This window comes from Oncorhynchus mykiss, chromosome 26 (genome assembly GCF_057628025.1).
Source record: "Oncorhynchus mykiss isolate SJ-2025 chromosome 26, ASM5762802v1, whole genome shotgun sequence".
Lineage (NCBI taxonomy): Eukaryota > Metazoa > Chordata > Actinopteri > Salmoniformes > Salmonidae > Oncorhynchus > Oncorhynchus mykiss.
In genome coordinates, this window is record NC_143047.1 from 755,618 (window position 1) to 778,637 (window position 23,020).

A 23,020-nucleotide genomic window follows, 5' to 3' on the forward strand; every position below is an offset into this window, starting at 1 on the left:
ATATATGCTGTGTTTTCGCCGTAAAACATTTTAAAAACCTGACACGCTGGGTAGATGAACATGGTGTTTATCTTTCATTTGAGGTATTGGACTTGTTAATGTGTGGAGGTTAAATATTTCTAAGAATATTTTTGCATTCCCTGCGCCACCATTTCAGCTGAACGGGGGGTGTAGTTCCTGTAGGGGAACCCATAGGCTTAACAAGTTGACCAGCATTTTATAGCACTTCATGGCTACTGACGTAAGTGCAACGGGGCGGTCATCATTTAGGCAGGTTACCTTTGCTTCCTTGGGCACAGGTAGGTCAAGCAGACCACAGGGTGGTATTTACAGATTCGGTCAGGGAGAGGTTGAAAATGTCAGGGAAGACAGTTGACGGTTGCACATGCTTTGAGTACACGTCCTGATAATATGTCTGGTCCAGAGGCTTTGTGAATGTTGACCTGTTTAAAGGTTTTGTTATTCCTTGTTAATGTGTGTTCATGTACTTCTCATTATTTCACCATGTATTACTTTAATGATGTTAAAAAGATCGCTAGATAAAAAGGGATTAGCCGACCCCATTGAAATGTATGGTGTTTAGCTTGGCAGTTAGCTAGCCCCATTGCTATTAATATTTCTCTCTTTAATCGTCATGTAAACTAGTCAGCATGGATGTGTGTGTATGCAAATGTGTATTTGTGTTAGTATACTCACCTGTGTCCTACCTGTTTAGTCTATTTTGGTTCATCCTGGATGTTCACCTCCATGTAAAATGCCCTATCTACAAAGGACTATTGTAGCCTATATCTACCTTGTGAGACCTCATTATTCTCTCCAAACATGTTATGTGTTACTGTTTAGCTTTGATACATCCAATTCTACGTGTATCTATATATACAGTACCAGTACACCTACTCATTCATTGTAGAAAAATAGTGAAGACATCAGAACTATGAAATAACACATATGGAATCATGTAGTAAACAAAAAAGTGTCAAACAAATCAAAATATATTTTATATTTGAGATTCTTCAAATAGACACCCTTTGCCTTGATGATAGCTTTGTACACTCTTGACATTCTCTCAACCAGCTTCATGATGTAGTCACTTGGAATGCATTTCAATTAACAGGTGTGCCTTCTTAAAAGTTAATCTGTGGAATTTCTTTCCTTCTTAATGCATTTCAGGCAATCAGTTGTGTTGTGACAAGGTAGGGGTGGTATACAGAAGATAGCCCTATTTGGTAAAAGTTCATGTTATGTCAAGAACAGCTCAAATAAGCAAAGAGAAACGACAGTCCATCATTACTTTAAGACATGAAGGTCAGTCAATACAGAAAATGTCAATAACTTTGAAAGTGCAATTGCAAAAACCATCAAGCGCTATGATGAAACTGGCTCTCATGAGGACTGCCACAGGAATGGAAGACCCAGAGTTACCAGGATAAGTTCATTAGAGTTACCAGCCTCATAAATTGCAGCCCAAATAAGTGCTTCACTGAGTTCAAGTAACAGACACATCTCAACATCAACTGTTCAGAGGAGACTGTGAATCAGGCCTTGTTGAATTTATTATGGATTTATTATGGATAAATGAATAAACAATATCCCCATTTGAAATATAATTGTATCTAGGTAAACTTATACTCTGTTTATAAGTAATAGACAATATGAGTTCATAAGAAGGAATTGTGTGACAGGACATTAATAAAAAGTTAATGAACACCATTCTTACTAGGCAGGAACAAATGGGTTGTGGACTGTGTAAACACATAAGGTCGTTAGCCTATGGTTGACCCTACTGAGACTTAGCTCTGGGGTTTTTAGATAAGACAGTGAGTGCATTCCTAGGTTTTCTGTTAATTAAAACTGTCAGTTCAGTGGTGATCGATAATGTTGAGGGGTCAAAAGTTATCTGGGAGTGTGTTAGTAAGTTAGAATGAACTTTTCACCTCACTTTGTCCCGGTCGAGAGGAGGGGATTCGGTTAAGGCAGTGTAATGACGTCATGATCTGTATATAAACTGATGCATGTGTTTGAGTGATAGCGCGCTCCGAGAATAAATTATATTACCTATTATTTAAAGACTGGTCTGCGTCTATTTTATGCAAACAAGAAATCTTACAAATTCTCATAAAATAGATTAAGGGCTTTCAACTGATGAAAGCACATTGGCATAATTAAATTATACTAACAGGCCTTCGTGTTCGAATTGCTGCAAAGAAACCACTACTAAAGGACACCAATATGAAGAAGAGACTCGGTCCAAGAAACACGAGAAATGGAGATTAGACCAGTAGAAATTTGTACTTTGGTCTGGAGTCCAAATTGGAGAATTTTGGTTCCAACCGCCATGTCTTTGTGAGACGCGATGTGGGTGAACGGACGGTCTCCGCATGTGTATTTCCCATCGTAAAGCATGGAGGAGGAGATGTTATGGTGTGGGGGTGCTTTGCTGGTGACACTGTCTGTGATTTACTTAGAATTCAAGGCCCACTTAACCAGCATGGCTCCCACAGCATTCTGCAGCGATATCCCATCTACTTTGGGCTTAGTGGGACTATCATTTGTTTGTCAACAGGACAATGGCCCAACAACCTCCAGGCTGTGTAAGGGCTATTTTACCAAGAAGGAGAGGGATGGAGTGATGCATCAGATGACCTGGCCTCCACAATCACCCGACCTCAACCTAATTGAGATGGTTTGGGATGAGTCGAACTGCAGAGTGAAGCAAAAGCAGAATATGTGGTAACTCCTTCAATACTGTTGGAGAAGCATTCCAGGTGAAGCTGGTTGAGAGAATGCCAAGAGTGTACAAAGCTGTCATCAAGGCAAAGGGTGGCTATTTGAAGAATCTCAAATATAAAATATATTTAGATTTGTTTAACACTTTTTTGTTTACTACATGATTCCATATGTGTTGTCATAGTTTTGATGTCTTCACTATTATTCTACAATTTACAAAATAGAACTCTAAAACTTTTGCCCGGTAGTGTATATGAGAATATCATACTTACCTTTTGTCATGCTGTGCTTATCATTTTTGTGCGTACAGTTTTAGACTTCTGAAATTCAATCTCTAGCCTGGTTGTTGGAGGATTAGCGTGAAGAAAAGTTTAGCTGGCTATCTACCTAATGAAGCGCTCATTGGAGCATGACTTTAGTGAGAACTGCAAACATAATGTATTATCAGCTGTTTGAAGTTGTTGTGCAGAACTGAATGTAAAAATACACAAAAATGTAACTCATGGAGTGGGAGAATAGACATATTGTACATAGAACATATCTACATCTTATCAGACTTGCTTTCAATGAGAATGACATGTCAACTCCCATTTATATGTGATCACGTATATCTACTGTATGTGATCATCATGGTTGCACCATTTCTGTGCAGTAAGCAGTTTGTTTCTACCTCTCTATATACACTGCTCCAAAAAATAAAGGCAACACTTAAACAACAAAATGTAACTCCAAGTCAATCACACTTCTGCGAAATCAAACTGTCCACTTAGGAAACAACACTGATTGACAATAAATGTCACATGCAAATGGAATAGACAACAGGTGGAAATTATAAGCAATTAGCAAGACACCCCCAATAAAGGAGTGGTTCTGCAGGTGGGGACCACAGACCACTTCTCAGTTCCTATGCTTCCTGGCTGATGTTTTGGTCACTTTTGAATGCTGGCGGTGCTTTCACTCTAGTGGTAGCATGAGACGGAGTCTACAACCCACACAAGTGGCTCAGGTAGTGCAGCTCATCCAGGATGACACATCAATGCGAGCTGTGGCAAGAAGGTTTGCTGTGTCTTTCAGCGTAGTGTCCAGAGCATGGAGGTGCTACCAGGAGACATGCCAGTACAACAGGAGACGTGGAGGAGGCCATAGGAGGGCAACAACCCAGCAGCAGAACCGCTACCTCCGCCTTTGTGCAAGGAGGAGCAGGAGGAGCACTGCCAGAGCCCTGAAAAATGACCTCCAGCAGGCCACAAATGTGCATGTGTCTGCTCAAACGGTCAGAAACAGACTCCATGAGGGTGGTATGAGGGTCCGACGTCCACAGGTGGGGGTTGTGCTTACAGCCCAACACCGTGCAGGACATTTGGCATTTGCCAGAGAACACCAAGATTGGCAAATTCGCCACTGGCGCCCTGTGCTCTTCACAGATGAAAGCAGGTTCACACAGAGCACTTGACAGATGTGACAGAGTCTGGAGACGCCGTGGAGAACGTTCTGCTGCCTGCAACATCCTCCAACATGACAGGTTTGGCGGTGGGTCAGTTATGGTGTGGGGCGGCATTTCTTTGGGGTGCCGCTCAGCCCTCCATGTGCTCGCCAGAGGTAGCCTGACTGTCCAGGAGTTGGCGGATGCTTTAGTCCAGGTCTGGGAGGAGATCCCTCAGGAGACCATCTGCCACCTCATCAGGAGCATGCCCAGGCGTTGTAGGGAGGTCATACAGGCACGTAGAGGCCACACACACTACTGAGCCTCATTTTGACTTGTTTTAAGGACATTACATCAAAGTTTGATCAGCCTGTAGTGTGGTTTTCCACTTTAATTTTGAGTGTGACTCCAAATCCAGACCTCCATGGGTTAATACATTTGATTTCCATTGATAATTTTTGTGTTATTTTGTTGTCAGCACATTCAACTATGTAAAGAAAAAAGTATTTAATAAGAATATTTCATTCATTCAGATCTAGGATGTGTTATTTTAGTGTTCCCTTTATTTTTTTGAGCAGTGTATATAGGTATATAGACCAAGTTCAAGGTCAAATTGCGGATAAAATCTACCCAGGACATCATGTCACTTTTCCGGTACCGGGTTTAATTTTTATTTAATTTGTTTCATTACGTGTTTTGCTAGTTTGAGACCTATACTTATGTAAGCAGATGAAGGGTCATGGTTGAAAAAAATATGTTAAATAGTCATTTGACCCGGAACAGACGGGAGGGTTAAAGTGCTCTACACAAGGTTGGTTCAATGCCATTAATACTGTAATGTGCATCAATATCTTCACCTTTAGAGCTGTCAACACAATAGTGTTCTTTAAAGGGGCAATCTGTGATTGGTTACACACCATGGCAAAGAAATATGACTTTACTTACATGTCATGTGCTTGAATCATTTGATTATATGAGGGTCAAACTATTTAATATTTGCTCTCCTTAAAGAGGCAATTTTCAGTTGTTACGTTCATTTTTAGACTTTTCAAATAATTATATACTGTAGACCCATTGATTCTTGAAGAATATTACTTCCATATTCTCATGAGTTTAGTTCAAAACTATCAGCTTGTTTTACTCCACTGTGTATAAACAATTTAATTGTAAATAGTTACATAGCCTATTACATAGTTTTTACCATGTTTTGAGGCTATCATTTTGATATCATGAATGGTCAGTCCTTGCATCCATAGCTCTGATGAGTGGTTACATTTCTCCAGTCCCATCCCTCAGCTGTTTACCAAATCAAATGCAGGGTGTTGGCTTTGTTATTGTTTGAACTACAGATGGCCCCTTTAAAGTGCTGCAAATACTCATTTAGCATTTTAGCACTGTCTAAATAAGCAGGGATCAAAGCACTGAACCTTTGATGCTCTCTGGCTTCTTGGCGACCTCTATGGCGTAGTAAGCAGGGAAGATGCCGCGGGTGCCTGTACGCATGTTGTAGCCTTCGTACCAGTAATCCTCTGCTTGTACCTCCACCAGTAGAGGGTCATCCACCTCCAACTCCAGCTCGTCATCATGGCGAGGGACGAACCTGTAGCCATCACAGAAACAGGGGCAAATAACCAGACAGAACAACACGTCAGATTTTAGAACCTGTTCATGCTTAGAGAGACAATTTGTTAACTGTGTAACATTCAAGTCCACACCTGTGTACTTTGGCTGGTAACAGATACAGTGCACTCAGCTTATACAGATATACAACTGAACTGCTCATAGTGGTCAAACACCATAACTAAGAAATACTCCTGCTGTGTCATGTGTCATTTGGTGTCATGTGTCATGAATCATTTGGTTTAATCATCATGATCAAACTGTTTAATATGTGTCTTCCTTAAAGGAGTAATCTGCAGTTGCTACATACATTTTTTTTAAACTTTTGAATTAATTATACATTGATTCTTGAAGAATATAACTTGTATCATAAGCTTAGTTCAACTGTCATACGCCACCAGAACCCAAAATATAAGCGTGTTTTAATCCCTTGTTTTGCTAAACAGAGGGTGCATGACAGTACATGAAGGATTACTTGTCTTATACTGTTCAAATGTATGATGAAGTTACGAGTAATGGTAAAAGGATCACCAAATTGAAACATTTCTGTGGTAGTACTTCCATGAATTTCACTGTAGTATTTGCCCTCTCTGTTGAACACAGACCAACAATACACCAAATGACGCGTATTGAGCAGCCCGTTGGTTTGGCAAAATCTGTGTCCAAATCAGTCAAACACTCAATATTTATTGAAAATTTTATTGTATATTTTGCTTTTAAGAGGTCTGGGGGTCTCATTTTTCAGAGAGCCGATCTGTGACCTGCCAAATAACATTCTTATTTAATTGATTTTATGACTCCAGATTTGTCCACCTTGCCGGCTTGGGGATTCAAACCAGCAACCTTTTGGATACTAGCCCAATGCTTAGTTTAAAGATAATTGACATTAGATCATAGTTAGCTTAGCACAATTGCTGGAAGTCTCAAGGTACAGTAGCCAACTCCTCTCAAAAGCATGGAATAAATATCTCCTAGCTACTCCAAAGCTGGATGGTTAGCACTTTCTATGTATTTTTACAAGTATGTATAAAACTATACAATTTCAATTCTAGTTGTTTTAAATGCAGTTATTTATTGAACAATTTGATGTAAAATACACATTTAAAAAAAATCTGCTGTAGGCGCAAGAAAAGGCTCTGTGCAACCTATCAAGTCAACAGACAATGCTTCAGTTCTGAGCTAGATAGCTGGTAGTTTGTTTAGTGTTCTTCGCCTCTACTAACTCCACATCTCGCATGTGGGAGCGTAATCATCGCCTGACACTAATTTCCATAACGCATCGGACATAAATATCCCAAGAAAATATTCCTATTCATGAAAATCACCAATGAAATATATTAGCCTTTTGTTAATCACCCTGTCATCTCAGATTTTCAAAATATGCTTTACAGCCAAAGCTAGACAAGCATTTGTGTAAGTTTATCACAGCCTAGCATAGCATTATGCCCTGCTAGCAGCAGGCAACATTTTCACGAAAATAAGAAAAGCAATCAAATTAAATCATTTACCTTTGAAGAACTTCGGATGTTTTCACTCACGAGACTCCCAGTTAGATAGCAAATGTTCCTTTTTTCCAAAAATATTATTTTTGTAGGCGAAATAGCTCCATTTGTTCTTCATGTTTGGCTGAGAAATCGACCGGAAAATGCGGTCACTACAACGCCAAACTTTTTTCCAAATTAGCTCCATAATATCGACAGAAACATGGCAAACATTGTTTAGAATCAATCCTCAAGGTGTTTTTCACATATCTATTCGATAATATATCCACCTGAACAATTGGTTTCTCATTAGAAGCGATTGGAATAATGGCTACCTCTATACTTTACGCAAGATTTTCTGCGGGAGCCATCATGTGACCACTTGCTCAATGTAGTCCCTTACGGCTATTCTTCAACATAAATGCGTAAAAATACACCTTGGGGAATACGTAGAAAGCGTAAGCTCATTCGTAGCCCATTCACAGCCATATAAGGTGTCATTGGCATGCAGCGCTTTCAAAATATGGGGCACTTCCGGATTGGATGCAATATTCGTGCACAATTTCTACTGAAAACATAAAATTCCCTATTTGTGGAATGACGCAACTATCCATAGGTTTTTCTGCTCTTGATTCCAAGAGACTCATTTGGCCTGTTAAATCTATTTGTCATGGAGGATAACTTTACAAGAAACCTTACTAAATACTACAAAGCAAGGCTGAAGTGCAAACGGTCAATTACTTTAGTGGTTAGGATTACCAAAGTGCTCTGTATAAGTATGACGTTAGAGGTCTTTGTTTAATCAGTGCTAGGATGTAGTTGTGGGTTCAATTCCCACATAAGCTATACTCAGCAAAAAAAATAAATGTCCTCGCACTGTCAACTGTGTTTCTTTTCAGCAAACTTAACATGTGTAAGTATTTGCATGAACATAACAAGATTCAACAACTGAGACATAAACTGAACAAGTTCCACAGACATGTGACTAACAGAAATGAATAATGTGTCCCTGAACAAAGGCGGGGTCAAAATCAAAAGTAACAGTCAGTATCTGGCCCTAGACCTCACCCTCCGATCCAACAGGTCCCAGACGTGCTCAATGGGATTGAGATCTGGGCTCTTCGCTGGCCATGGCAGAACACTGACATTCATGTATTGCAGGAAATCTCTCACAGAATGAGGAGTATGGCTGGTGGCATTGTCATGCTGGAGGGTCATGTCAGGATGAGCCTGCAGGAAGGGTACCACATGAGGGAGGAGGATGTCTTCCCTGTAACACACAGCGTTGAGATAGCCTGCTATGACAACAAGCTCAGTCCGATGATGCTGTGACACACCGCCCCAGACCATGACAGTCCCTCCACCTCCAAATCCATCCCACTCCAGAGTACAGGCCTAGGTGTAATGCTCATTCCTTGATTGATAAACACGAATCCGATCATCACCCCTGGTAAGACAAAACCGCGACTCATCAGTGAAGAGCACTTTTTGCCAGTCCTGTCTTGTCCAGCGACGGTGGGTTTGTGCCCATAGGCGACGTTGTTGCCGGTGATGTCTGGTGAAGACCTGCTTTTGCTTTTGTTGTAAACAGGCCTACAAGCCCTCAGTCCAGCCTCTCTCACCCTATTGCAGACAGTCTAAGCACTGATGGAGTGATTGTGCGTTCCTGGTGTAACTTGGGCAGTTGCTGTTGCCATCCTGTACCTGTCCCGCAGGTGTGATGTTTGGATGTACTGATCCTGTGCAGGTGTCCGTCCTGTCTCCCTGTAGTGCTGTCTTAGGCGTCTCACAGTACGGACATTAAAATGTGTTGCCCTGGCCACATCTGTAGTCTTCTTGCAACATGCATAAAGCAAATTCACGTAGATAAGCAGGGACCATAGGCATCTTTATTTTAATTTCTAATGGTTCATTGAATAAGCATGTTTAACCTTTTATAACTAGGGGGCGCTATTTTAATTTTGGGATGAAAAACGTTCCCGTTTTAAACAAGATATTTTGTCACGAAAAGATGCTCGACTATGCATATAATTGACAGCTTTGGAAAGAAAACACTCTGACGTTTCCAAAACTGCAAAGATATTGTCTGTGAGTGCCACAAACTGATGTTACAGAAAAAACCCAGATAAAAATCCAATCAGGAAGTGCCGCATTTTTTGAAACCGCCTCATGGCAATGACTCCTTATATGGCTGTGGAGGAGCTAGGAGTCAGCTTACGTTTTCCACGTTTTCCCCAAGGTGTCTGCAGCATTGTGACGTATTTGTAGGCATATCATTGGAAGATTGACCATAAGAGACTACATCTACCAGGTGGTCGCTTGGTGTCCTCCATCGCAATTATTGCGTAATCTCCAGCTGCAGTATTTTTTCGTTTGCCTCTGATGAGAAACCGACTGCCACGAATTATTTTTCATCGAATAGAATTGTGAAAAACACCTTGAGGATTGATTCTAATGATTTGCCATGTTTCTGTCGATATTATGGAGCTAATTTGGAAAAAAGTTTGGCGTTGTAGTGACTGCATTTTTGTTTTTTTTCCTTAGCCAAACGTGATGAACAAAACGGAGCAATTTCTCCTACACAAATAATATTTTGGGAAAAAATGAACATTTGCTATCTAACAGAGTCTCCTCATTGAAAACATCCGAAGTTCTTCAAAAGTAAATGATTTTATTTGAATGCTTTTCTTGTTTTTGTGAAAATGTTGCCTGCTGAATGCTAGGCTTAATGCTATGCTAGGCTATCAATACTCTTACACAAATGCTTGTGTAGCTTTGGTTGAAAAGCATATTTTGAAAATCTGAGATGACAGTGTTGTTAGCAAAAGGCTAAGCTTGTGTTTCAATATATTTATTTCATTTCATTTGCGATTTTCATGAATAGGAAACGTTGTGTTATGTTAATGAGCTTGAGGCTATGATTACGCTCCCGGATACGGGTTTGGAGTCGCAAGAAGTTAAACCTTTTACAATGAAGATCTGTGACGTTATTTGGATTTTTACGAATTATCTTTGAAAAACAGGGTCCTGAAAAAGGGCCGTTTATTTTTTTGCTCAGTTTATATACTGAAGTATGTTCTTAATAAGTCACTTTGTATAAATACCTGCCAAATTTCATTTGCAGTAGTGCAGTTGACAACAACGATGATGGTGACCAAGACAATAATGATGTGATGATGATAATAAAGGTATATCTCACCTGTAGACGGCTCTGTGACTCTGTTCCCTCTCCTCCCCATTAATGAAGCAGGAGAACAAGCCAAATGACTTTGCACCTGGAGAAGTCAAAAGCAAAAGAGAATTTGTTTTTTATTCTGAAGTACTGTTTTCAAAGTATACCTAACAGAATACACACTGTACTTACAACAATCACTTTGTTTATTTATCCCTTATTTAATAAAAGGCATCCCGCAAGATTCTACTCTGGGTCCAGTATTTCTTAATGTCTACAGTGCCTTCAGAAAGTATTCATAACCCTTGACATATTCCACATTTTGTTGTGTTACAGCGTGGATGAAATTTGTTTTTCTCCCCATCTACTCATAATAACCCATAATAATCAAGTGAATATGTTGAATACATACACTACTGTTCAAAAGTTTGGGGTCACTTAGAAATGTCCTTGTTTCTAAAAGAAAATAAAAAAAATTGTCCATTAAAATAACATCAACATTGATCAAAAATACAGTGTACACATTGTTAATGTTGTAAAGGACTATCGTAGCAGGAAATGGCATTTTTTTAAATGAAATATCTACAGAGGCCCATTATCAGAAAGCATCACTCCTGTGTTCCAATGGCACATTGTGTTACCTAATCCAGGTTTATAATTTTAGAAGGCTAATTGATCATTAGAAAACCCTTCTGAAATTATGTTAGCACTGCTGAAAAAATGTTGTTCTGATTAAAGAAGCAATAAAACTGGCCTTTAGGCTAGTTGATTATCTGGAGCATCAGCATTTGTGGGTTCTATTACAGGCTCAAATTGGCCAGAAACAATGAATAGAAAGAAGAGTGGGAGGCTGAGGCTGACAACTGAGCAAGAGGACAAGTACATTAGTGTCTAGTTGGAGAAACAGATGCCTCACAAGTCCTCAATTGGCAGGTTCATTAAATCATACCCGCAAAACACAACAGTGAAGAGGCGACTCCGTGATGCTGGCCTTCTAGATAGAGTTGCAAAGAAAAAGCAAAAAAAAAAAGCAAAAGTCAGAAGTTTACATACACTTAGGTTGGAGTCATTAAAACTCATCTTTCAACCACTCCATACATTTCTTGTTAACCTCTTGATCCTACTTGAGATGCAGACGTCTCAAGTAGGCACCTGGAAATGCAAATGCGCTACGCTAAATGCTAAATGTACTCGTTAAAACTCAAACGTTCATTAAAATACACATGCAGGGTATTGAATTAAAGCTACACTCGTTGTGAATCTAGCCAACAAGTCAGATTTTTAAAATGCTTTTCGGCGAAAGCATGAGAAGCTATTATCTGATAGCATGCAACACCCCAAAATGCCTGAAGGCGACGTAAACAAAATAATTAGCGTAGCCGGCGCTACACAAAAACGCAGAAATAAAATATAAAACATTCATTACCTTTGACGAGCTTCTTTCTTGGCACTCCTATATGCCCCATAAACATCACTATTGGGTCTTTTTTTCGATTAAATCGGTCCATATATACCCAAAATAGCCATCTATGGAAACTGTGTAATTCAGAATTGTTGTTTCAAAACGCTGCGTCATTTTTTTAAATTAAAAAAGTTGACGATAAACTTTCACAAAACACTTCGAAATACTTTTGTAATCCAACTTTAGGTATTAGTAAACGTTTATAATTTATCAAAATGATCACGGGGCGATGTGTATTCAATAGCTCCACGTCTTGAAATCATGGTCGGAAAACGTTCCTCCAAAACATCCTGTCAGAGACCGGAAGAAATGGAATCCCCCTCCTTTCTTTTCCCAAGAAATAACTCTCAGGAAAATGACGACAATGGCGACATCGTGTGGAAGCTGTAGGAATTGCATCCGTGTCCATATTTAATTTGGTGTCCTTTAAACAATATCATGCAAGTGGCGCATGGAAATTATTTTCAGCTTTCAGTGACCAGTTTTTCTTGCGCTTTTCGATGAAACACACGCTCTGTTATAGTCACAGCCGTGATTTAACCAGTTTTAGAAACTTCAGAGTGTTTTCTATCCACACATACTAATCATATGCATATACTATATTCCTGGCATGAGTAGCAGGACGCTGAAATGTTGTGCGATTTTTTACAGAATGTTCGAAAAAGGAGGGGGTAAGCTTAAGAGGTTTTAACAAACTATAGTTTTGGCAAGTCGGTTAGGACATCTACTTTGTGCATGACACAAGTAATTTTTTCAACAATTGTTTACAGACAGATTATTCCAGCGGGTCAGAAGTATACATACACTAAGTTGACTGTGCCTTTAAACAGCTTGGCAAATTCCAGAAAATGATGTCATGGCTTTAGAAGCTTCTGATAGGCTAATTGACATTTCAATTGAAGGTATACACTTGGAAGTATTTCAAGGCCTACCTTCAAACTCAGTGCCTCTTTGCTTGACATCATGGGAAAATCAAAAGAAATCAGCCAAGACCTCGGGAAAGAAATTTAGACCTCCACAAGTCTGGTTCATACTTGGGAGCAATTTCCAAACGCCTGAAGGTACCATGTTCATCTGTACAGACAATAGCAAGCAAGTATGAGCACCATGGGCTCACGCAGCCGTCATACCGCTCAAGAGGGAGATGTTAAGTCTCCTAGAGATGAACGTACGTTAGTGCAACAAGTGCAAATCAATCTCAGAACAACAGCAAAAGACCTTGTGAAGACGCTGGGGGAAACGGGCACAAAATAATCTATAGCCACAGCAATACGCGTCCTATATCGACATAACCTGAAAGGCCGCTCAGCAAGGAAGAAGCCACTGCTCCAAAACAGCCATAAAAAAGCCAGACTATGGTTTGCAACTGCATATGGGGACAAAGATCATACTTTTTGGAGAAATGTCCTCTGGTCTGATGAAACAAAAATAGAACTGTTAGGCCATAATGACCATTGTTATGTTTGGAGCAAAAAGGGGGAGGATTGCAAGCCGAAGAACACCATCTCAACCACGGAGCACAGGGATGGCAGCATCATGTTGTTGGGGAGCTTTGCTGCAGGAGGAACTGGTGCACTTCACAAAATAGATGGCATCATGAGGTATTGAAAATTATGATATATTGAAGCAACATCTCAAGACATCAGTCAGGAAGTTAAAGCTTGGTCACAAATGGGTCTTCCAAATGAACAATGACCCCAAGTATACTTCCGAAGTTGTGACAAAATGGCTTAAGGACAACAAAGTCAAGGTATTGGAGTGGCATCACAAAGCCCGGACCTCAATCCCATAGAACATTTGTGGGCAGAACTGAAAAAGCGTGTGCGAGCAAGGAGGCCTACAGACCTGACTCAGTTACTCCAGCTCTGTCAGGAGGAATGGGCCTAAATTCACCCAACTTATTGTGGGAAGCTTGTGGAAGCCTACCCTAAACTTTTGACACAAGTTAAACAATTTAAAGGCAATGCTACCAAATACTAATTGAATGTATGTAAACTTCTGACCCACTGGGAATGTGATGAAAGAAATAAAATATCTACTATTATTCTGACTTTTCACATTCCTAAAATAAAGTGGTGATCCTAACTGACCTAAAACAGGGATTTTTACTCAGATTAAATGTCAGGAATTGTAAAAAACTGGTTTTAAATGGATTTGGCTAAGGTATATGTAAACTTCCGACTTCAAATGTATCTCAAACTGGCCAATAAAAAGAAAATAAGGAGAAGGACAAATAAACACAGACACTGGACAGAGGAACTCTGCATCCCGGAGATGCCTCTTCACTGTTCATGTTGAGCCTGGTGTTTTGCATGTACTATTTAATCAAACCCACAAATGCTGATGCTCCAGATACTCAACTAGTCTAAAGACCAGTTGTACTGCTTCTTTAATGAGAACAACAGTTTTCAGCTGTGCTAACATAATTGCAAAATGGTTTTCTAATGATCAATTAGCCTTTTAAAATAATAAACTTGGATTAGCTAACACAATGTACCATTGGAACACAGGAGTGATGGTTGCTGATAATGGGCCTCTGTACGCCTATGTAGATATTCCATTAAAAAATCTGCCGTTTCCAGCTACAATAGTCATGTACATCATTAACAATGTCTACACTGCATTTCTGATCTATGTTGATATTATTTTAAATGGACAAAAAATTGTGCTTTTCTTTCAAAAACAAGGACATTTGTAAGTGACCCCAAACTTTTGAACAGTTGTGTAAGTCTTCCCACCCCTGAGTCAATACTTTGTAGAAGCACCTTTGGTGGCAATTGCAGCTGTGAATCTTTTTGGTTAAGTCTCTAAGAGCTTTCCACACCTGGATAGTGCAATATTTGCCCATTATTCTTTTTAAAATTCTTCAAGCTCTGTCAAGTTGATTGTTGGTCATTGCTAGACAGTCATTTTCAAGTTTTGCCATAGAGTTTTAAGGCGATTTAATTCAAAACTGTAACTCGGCCATTGTGGTCCATTCAATGGGGTCTTGGTAAGGAACTCGTGTAGATTTGGCTTTGTGTTTTAGATTGTTGTTTAAGGTTACTGAAAGGTGAATTTGTCTCCCAGTGTCTGTTGGAAAGCATGAAACAGGTTTTCCTCTGCTTATAGCTGTTTTCCATTTTTTTTATCCTAACAAAGTCCCTAGTTCTTGCTGATGACAAGCATATCCATAATGTGATGCAGCCACCACCGGGCTGGAAAATATGAAGAGTGGTACTCAGTCATGTGTTGTGTTGGATTTGCCCCAAAGATAACGCTTTGTATTCAGAACAAAAAGTAAATTTCTTTGCCACATTTTCCAGTATTTACTTAACTGCTTTGTTGCAAACAGGGTGCATCTTTTGGGGCAGCAGGGTAGCCTAGTGGTTAGAGCGTTGGACTAGTAACCGGAAGGTTGCTCGGATCCTCGAGCTGACAAGGTACAAATCTGTCGTTCTTCCCCTGAACAGGCAGTTAACCCACTGTTCCAAGACCGTCATTGAAAATAAGAATTTGTTCTTAACTGACTTGCCTAGTTAAATAAAGGTAAAATAAAAAAACATATATTTTTAGTAAGTACAGACTTCCTTCTTTTTACTCTGTCATTTAGGTTAGTATTGTAGAGTAACTACAATGTTGTTAATCCATCCTCAGTTTTCTCCTATCACAGTCATTAAACTCTGCAACTATTTTAAAATCACCATTGGCCTCATGGTGAAATCCCAGAGCAGTTTCCATGCTCCAACAACTGAGTTAGGAATGATGCCTGTATCTTTGTAGTGACTAGCTGTATTGATACACCATCCAAAGTGAAATGAATAACTTCACCATGCTCAAAGGAATATTCAGTGTCTGTTTTTTACACATCTAAATAATCGGATCCCTTCTTTGCGAGGCATTAAAAAACCTCCCTGAACTTTGTGGTTTAATCTGTGCTTAAAATTCCCTACTACTACACCAGAGACCCTGGGTTCACGCACCGGCCGCGTCCGTGGGGTGATGCACAATTGGCCTAGCGTCGTTCGGGTTAGGGATTGCTTGGCCGGTAGGGATATCCTTGTCTCATCGCGCACCAGCGACTCCTGTGGCAGGGCGGGCGCAGTGCATGCTAACCAAGGTTGCCAGGTGCACGGTGTTTCCTCCGACACATTGGTGCGGCTGGCTTCCGGGTTGGATGCGCGCTGTGTTAAGAAGCAGTACGGCTTGGTTGGGTATCGGAGGACGCATGACTTTCAACCTTCGTCTCTCCCGAGCCCGTACGGGAGTTGTAGTGATGAGACAAGATAGTAGCTACTAAAAACAATTGGATACCACGAAATTGGGGACCCAGACCCTGGGTCTCGACCCCGCCCCGTGAAACTGGGTACTGGACTTCCTGACGGGCCGCCCCCAGGTGGTGAGGGTAGGTAACCACATCTCCACCCCGCTAATCCTCAACAATGGGGCCCCACAAGGGTGCGTGGTGCTAGCCTCTCTACACTTACTCCAGTGCTAGCCTCTCTACACTGGCTTCCTGTCAAAGCAAGGGCTGATTTCAAGGTTTTACTGCTAACCTACAAAGCATTACATGGGCTTGCTCCTACCTATCTCTCTGATTTGGTCCTGCCGTACATACCTACACGTACGCTACGGTCACAAGACGCAGGCCTCCTAATTGTCCCTAGAATTTCTAAGCAAATAGCTGGAGGCAGGGCTTTCTCCTATAGAGCTCAATTTTTATGGAACGGTCTGCCTACCCATGTCAGAGACGCAAACTCGGTCTCAACCTTTAAGTCTTTACTGAAGACTCATCTCTTCAGTGGGTCATATGATTGAGTGTAGTCTGGCCCAGGAGTGGGAAGGTGAACGGAAAGGCTCTGGAGCAACGAACCGCCCTTGCTGTCTCTGCCTGGCCGGTTCCCCTCTTTCCACTGGGATTCTCTGCCTCTAACCCTATTACAGGGGCTGAGTCACTGGCTTACTGGGGCTCTCTCATGCCGTCCCTGGAGGGTGTGCGTCACCTGAGTGGGTTGATTCACTGATGTGGTCATCCTGTCTGGGTTGGCGCCCCACCCCCCCCCCCCTTGGGTTGTGCCGTGGCGGAGGTCTTTGTGGGCTATGCTCAGCCTTGTCTCAGGATGGTAAGTTGGTGGTTGAAGATATCCCTCTAGTGGTGTGGGGGCTGTGCTTTGGCAAAGTGGGTGGGGTTATATCCTTCCTGTTTGGCCCTGTCCGGGGGTGTCCTCGGATGGGGCCACAGTGTCTCCTGACCCCTCCTGTCTCAGCCTCCAGTATTTATGCTGCAGTAGTTTATGTGTCGGGGGGGCTAGGGTCAGTTTGTTATATCTGGAGTACTTCTCCTGCCCTATTCGGTGTCATGTGTGAAGTGTGCGTTCTCTAATTCTCTCATTCTCTCTTTCTTTCTCTCTCTCGGAGGACCTGAGCCCTAGGACCATGCCCCAGGACTACCTGACATGATGACTCCTTGCTGTCCCCAGTCCACCTGGCCGTGCTGCTGCTCCAGTTTCAACTGACCTGAGCCCTAGGACCATGCCCCAGGACTACCTGACATGATGACTCCTTGCTGTCCCCAGTCCACCTGACCGTGCTGCTGCTCCAGTTTCAACTGTTCTGCCTTATTATTATTCGACCATGCTGGTCATTTATGAACATTTGAACATCTTGGCCATGTTATGTTATAATCTCCACCCGGCACAGCCAGAAGAGGACTGGCCACCCCACATAGCCTGGTTCCTCTCTAGGTTTCTTCCTAGGTTTTGGCCTTTCTAGGTAGTTTTTCCTAGCCACCGTGCTTCTACACCTGCATTGCTTGCTGTTTGGGTTTTAGGCTGGGTTTCTGTACAGCACTTTGAGATATCAGCTGATGTACGAAGGGCTTTATAAATACATTTGATTTGATTTGAGTTCTGAGCCCTCTCCTGTACTCCCTGTTCACCCATGACTGAATGGCCATGCACGCCTCCAACTCAATCATCAAGTTTGCGGACGACACTACAGTGGTAGGCTTGATTACCAACAACGACGAGACGGCCTACAGGGAGGAAATGAGGGCCCTCGGAGTGTGGTGTCAGGAAAATAACCTCACACTCAACGTCAACAAAACAAAGGAGATGATTGTAAACTTCAGGAAACAGCAGAGAGAGCACCCCCCTATCCACATCGACGGGACAGTAGTGGAGAGGGTAGTAAGTTTTAAGTTCCTCTGCGTACACATAACGGACAAACTGAATTGGTCCACCCACACAGACAGTTTGTGAAGAAGGCACAGCAGCGCCTCTTTAACCTCAGGAGGCTGAAGAAATTTGGCTTGTCACCAAAAGCACTCACAAACTTCTACAGATGCACAATCGAGAGCATCCCGTCGGGCTGTATCACCGCCTGGTACGGCAACTGCTCCACCCACAACCGTAAGGCTCTCCAGAGGGTAGTGAGGTCTGCACAACACATCACCGGGGGCAAACTACCTGCCCTGCAGGACACCTACACCACCCGATGTCACAGGAAGGCCATAAAGATCATCAAGGACAACAACCACCCGAGCCACTGCCTGTTCACCCCGCTATCATCCAGAAGGCGAGGTCAGTACAGGTGCATCAAAGCTGGGACCGAGAGACTGAAAAACAGCTTCTATCTCAAGGCCATCAGACTGTTAAACAGCCACCACTAACATTGAGTGGCTGCTGCCAAAACACTGACTCAACTCCAGCCACTTTAATAATGGGAATTGATGGGAAATGTAAAATATATCACTAGCCACTTTAAACAATGCTACCTAATATAATGTTTACATACCCTACATTATTCATCTCATATGTATATGTATATACTGTACTCTATATCATCTACTGCATCCTTATGTAATACATGTATCCCTGGCCACTTTAACTATGCCACTTTGTTTACATACTCATCTCATATGTATATACTGCACTCAATACCATCTACTGTATCTTGCCTATGCTGCTCTGTACCATCACTCATTCATATATCTTTATGTACATATTCTTTATCCCCTTACACTTGTGTCTATGAGGTAGTAGTTTTGGAATTGTTAGCTAGATTACTTGTTGGTTATTACTGCATTGTCGGAACTAGAAGCACAAGCATTTCGCTACACTCGCATTAACATCTACTAACCATGTGTATGTGACAAATAACATTTTATTTTATTTGATTTTGATATCTGAAACTGTAGCTAGATTCTTACCCGTATACATGGATGAAAGCTTCATGGCAGACTATAACCCCTTTTATTAAATAAAATGCCCTGTGTCGTTTCCGTTTAGTTTGCACAGCTTGTTTGGCCCGTTGTGTTCCCAATGATTTCAAAACTCGGTCAACTTCTTCCGTGACAACACTGTTGACTGACATTTCTTCCACATCACTGTCATCGGAAGACTCTACAATGTCTTCTTCAATGAAAGTGTTTTTACCTAAATCAGGGATTTCCTCATCGTCTGATTCATTTTCGGAGCCAGAGAGAGCCAACATGGCACGATCGTCCTCCAGAAAGTAGACCTTCACAACCTCTTCCCACTGACCTTTGCCGATAGCGCCTGATGAATTCAGGACAGCAATGTTATTGAGAGCAGTAACAACATATTTGCAATTCTCCATGGCTAACGTTATATCTTCTGAAAAACTGCAGTAGAAAGGACTTTCTATGTATAACGAGCAGCTCATTTTATAGACACAAGATGCTACACCGCAGATCAATCTGAAACGTATCTCTCGGCATGTCCAGCCCACTCATTATCTCAGCCAATCATGGCTATCGGGACTTTTTCTTTGGCTAAACCAACTAGGCTTGTAATTTAACAACTTTATTTGTATTTGCAGTTGGCATACCAGTTTGTTATTAAGGCACATGAAAGTTCACATGTTCGAGAAGGTATTTCTGCCAAAAAACTTGCAACATACCGCTAATTTCCTGAATCGGGTCACATTATTACTCCTGAACTTAATTAGGCTTGCCATAACAAAGGGGTTGAAAACTTATTAACTTAAGACGTCAGCTTTAAAAAAAAAATATAATTTAAAAGGAAATTCTACAAAGAAAATTCCACACTGACATTATGAGGTATTCTCTGTAGATCGGTGACACAACATCTTAATTTAATCAATTTTAAATTCAGGCTGTAACACAACAGAATGTGTAAAGGTCAAGGGGTGTGAAAACATTAACAATGTAGAGTTGTCTGTGGAAAAATTTTAATCTGCTCCTGTATGCGGATGATACTGTTGTGTATTCTATTGCCCCCACTGTGTACCAGGCACTCTGACCTACAGAGTTGTCTTACAAAAAACACTTATTGACCTTAAATAATTATTGAATGCGGGAAAAACAAAGTACATGTCGTTTTCTAGAGCGCACAACAATGACTCTAAATATTTAAACATCTGTACCATGGATTGTGCCCACATTGATTGTGTCCCTGCTTGGGCATTAAGTTGTCTTTTAAAAAACATATAAATAAGTTAACTAAGAAGCTGTCCTATACTATGGTGACATCATCTTCATGAAAGCAGTTGGCACTTTATTTATCCTGTTAGATGCGGTTTTAGGTTTTCTCTATCAACAAGTAGGCTGGGCCTCTGACGACGCATAGGCTGATTCTGTTTTGCAAAAACTCCAGCATTACCTAACTCACTAACCTATAGAAATGTGAGATACCATACCTGGTCCCAGTCTTGAAATTCCTCCTGAAATTCCTTCTTAAACCAAATTTAAGTAAAACAGATTTTAGTTTCTTTGCTCCTCATTTATGGAACAATCTTCAGAATATTCCATAATTGGATGCATTGGTGTCTTTCGGGCAATTCAGATTGTTGGTTGAGGACCTCTTCACTGAGGAATGTGGTTGTTTCTTATGATTTTGTTCAGTATTTTCTTTGTATATTTCCTATGCTGCCTAGATTGCCTATGTGTTCGTCATTCAGAGTTCCCTTTTAAAAGAGACCTTGGTCTCAATGGGACTCAATGGCACCCTGCCTAAAAAAAAGTTTAAATTCAAAAATACTGTAAATAGGATTTGGGTGCATCATATTTTTGAATATACTGAAATTCAATTCATGGTGATCTCATGGTGGTTCTGATGCAGAAAACATTTAATTATCCACAATTTCACAAATTTAGCAGAACCAGAGCTGCAGGTCAGCTGACTTTAAGGGGAATTTTACATTTGTGTGACTTGCAATATTGTTGTCATTCATCCCTGATTTTCAGGCTAATTTATGCACAGAATGCAGCTGTTATTTGAAATATAATGCTTCCCTGAATATATGACATGAGCTAGACTTCCATCTAATTGGCAACAGATTTCCCACCTGAGGTGTCTCTATCAGACTGAATTGTTGCGGATAAAATGATGTATGACATAGTGCACATAAAGTGTTTCTGGGCTTTATCCTCTCTTGGGTAGGGGGGAGTATTTTGACTTCCGGATGAAAAGCGTGCCCAAAGTAAACTGCCTGTTACTCAGGCCCAGAAGCTAGGGTATGTTTGTTTTACCTTTATTTAGGCAAGTCAGTGAAGAACAAATTCTTATTTTCAATGACAGCCTAGGAACAGTGGGTTAACTGCCTGTTCAGGGGCAGAACGACAGATTTGTACCTTGTCAGCTCGGGGATTTGAACTTGCAACCCACTAGGCTACCATATCCTGCCCCTGAACAAGTCAGTTAACCCACTGTTCCCCAGAAGGCTGTCATTGTAAACATGAATTTGTTCTTAACTGACTTGCCTACACTAAAAGATAACACCATTATGAAATTGTGGCACTTTTTTGGGGGGCGTATCACTAGTGTTGGCAAATGTGATTATTGAGGCAACCAAGCAAACAAGATATACTGTACTCTGCATCTTTTGAGCAGAAGCTAAAATATTTATCCAAGTTCAAGTGAGCCGTTTCATTGAATACATTCATATTATATAAGGAATGACAGTGTCCTGAGTAAAAATCATCTCCAGCACCAGGGGTCTACTAAGCTAACATGGAATTGTTTTAAGGTGGTCATATTATGAATCATTTAGCTTTTGAATTTTGGGCTTCCTTTAGGTATAAAAATACGTACAAAATTATTTTATAAAATATTGACTATAGCCCATAGAAACACCTTGAATAACACATTCATAAATGGAAAAAAATATTTTGAAGTGTCTGTCCTTTATCTAGGAGATATAAGAAAGCTCAGGAAATATGTGTTTTTTGGACACATATTTAACCCCTTATTTTTGTTTGCACAAAACTACCGCCATACTTCCATTCATTTATATGGGTTACATTCAGACGAGTTCCGTGACACTTGTGGATGTTGTAGAGCAAAACGGACACTCCGACCGTTCGGAAGCTACAGAAGATTTATTGAGAAGTTCTGCCACCTTCCACCGCAGATGCAAAAGGCTCCTGCCACTAAAACTCTGAGGAGGAAGGGGATTCCTCATCAGTGAATTTCAGACACATTTTTATGCATGAAAAAAGTTATCCTTTTCAGATAAAACTATACGAAATATATTCACGTCACCAAATAATTTATTAATACACACTGTTTTGCAATGAAGGTCTACAGTAGCCTCAGTAGCACTCTGTAGGGTAGCACCACAGTGTAGCAGATAGCTTCTGTCCTCCTCTGGATACATTGACTTCAATACATAACCTAGAGACTCTTGGTTCTCACCCCCTTCCATAGACTTACACCGTAAATATGACAACTTCCGGAGGACAACCTCCAATCTAGTTCTTGCAGCATGCACTGACATGTTGTTCACCCAATCGAATAATCAGATAATTAATCTAGTACTGAAAGCATAAGCTACAGCTAGCTAGCACTGCAGTCTATGAAATGTGTTGAGTAGTTGACTCAAAGAGAGAGAAAGACAATAGTTGAACAGTTTTGAACAAATTAATGTATTCCAGAATGAAGGGAGTAGAGAGAGAGAGAGAGAGAGAGAGCTAGCTATATTTCGTGATATGTTTTTCTCTTTCACTTACTTAGCTAGAGTCTAACGCAGCTAGCTAGTTAAGCCTACTCAAACACCCATGTCTAACAGAGAAGGATGCTATATTAGATAGCTGGCTATGGCTATCCAACACTGGAACTCTTACAAGGTAAGCTTTTAGTTTTATAATTTTTTTGCCACCGGGGTCCGCAGGT

At 40.9% G+C, this 23,020-nt stretch overlaps 1 pseudogene across 1 annotated transcript in view; it reads right to left on the reverse strand.

Annotated features, from left to right (window-relative positions):
- The window catches only part of LOC110506241 (C-Jun-amino-terminal kinase-interacting protein 1-like), a 75,426-nt pseudogene that overhangs the window by 27,761 nt on the left and 24,645 nt on the right, over positions 1 to 23,020 (reverse strand). The window contains exons 5-7 of the transcript XR_016492405.1: positions 19,301 to 19,423; positions 10,451 to 10,526; positions 5,578 to 5,750 (exon numbers count right to left, since the gene is read on the reverse strand). The product of XR_016492405.1 is annotated as a C-Jun-amino-terminal kinase-interacting protein 1-like (transcript). The remainder of the gene's footprint in view (positions 1 to 5,577; positions 5,751 to 10,450; positions 10,527 to 19,300; positions 19,424 to 23,020) is intronic.